The sequence below is a fragment of the Hordeum vulgare genome, chromosome 3H, assembly GCF_904849725.1.
Source record: "Hordeum vulgare subsp. vulgare chromosome 3H, MorexV3_pseudomolecules_assembly, whole genome shotgun sequence".
NCBI classification, from domain to species: domain Eukaryota; kingdom Viridiplantae; phylum Streptophyta; class Magnoliopsida; order Poales; family Poaceae; genus Hordeum; species Hordeum vulgare.
Window position 1 is genome coordinate 594,259,216 of NC_058520.1, and position 1,128 is coordinate 594,260,343.

The following is a 1,128-nucleotide window of genomic DNA, read 5'->3' on the forward strand; positions in this document are numbered from 1 at the left end:
CTTCCAGAGTGGGGATAACCACGAAAGGACCGGCATCCTACACAGAGCCAAATATACCGAGCTAATGGAGAATTTTTCCCGAAGGAGACAGACTCCAAAACACAGAATCTCTATCCGACGAGACTGGGAGAGGCACCACTGCCTGCAAGGTTTCCTACTCATGGACCTCGGCTGGACCTAGGGGCGGCGGAACGCCACATGCCATCCGTCGTCCCGAGCGGACGCGGAGACAAGGGTGGCAGGGTCGTCGCAGATTGCAAAGAGCCTCGGGAATCGCAGGCGAAGTGGTTCACCATCCAACCATGGGTCTAACCAAAACTGGGTCTCAGATCCATTGCCCACCGAGATCCGTAGGCCCAACCTAATATCATTCTTGATGCCTTGAATATATTTCCTGAACTGCGACCCAGTCGCAAGAGAGCAGGCCAATAGGGGTCTACCCCGATTGTATTTGGCCTCAATCAATTGTAGCCACAGACCCCCATCTCCCTGCAGAATCCGCCATAGCCAGCATAGCATCAGGGCCACGTTCATGCGGCGGGACGCAGGTATGCCCAAGCCCCCTCGATCCTTCAGCAAGCAAATATCGGCCCACTTCACCATGTAATATTTGGGCCTACCATCCCCTGCCTGCCAAAAGAACCTAGCCAGCTCCTTGTCGAAGGAGCTATACACGTCCTCGGGCAAGATATACATCCCCATCATATCCATGGGGAGGCTCGCGAGGTTAGTAGAAATGAGGACGGTCTTGCTACCCTTAGACGTGAACCTGCCGCACCAAGGTTCCGCACGGGACGCTACTCGTCCCACCAGCGGATCGAACCCGCTAACTAAGATCCTGGACTCAGCCAGGGACATCACCAAGTAAGAGATGGGGAGGACAGCCAACTTGCAGTTCAGTTTGTCCGCGATCTTGTGTTGTTCCTCGTCGGAGTAGCCAAGGACTACAACCTCACTCTTATTAAAATTAATCTTAAGACCAACTAAGATGACGTCTATTAACGAACATATAAGTTTCTTCATCTACGGCTCCCCCTTTTTGAAGCTAAGACGCACTACCACACATAGTTTTCCACTCACAAAGTTCAAAATCATCAGAGCAGCAAGCATGCAAGACATGCTTTCAGG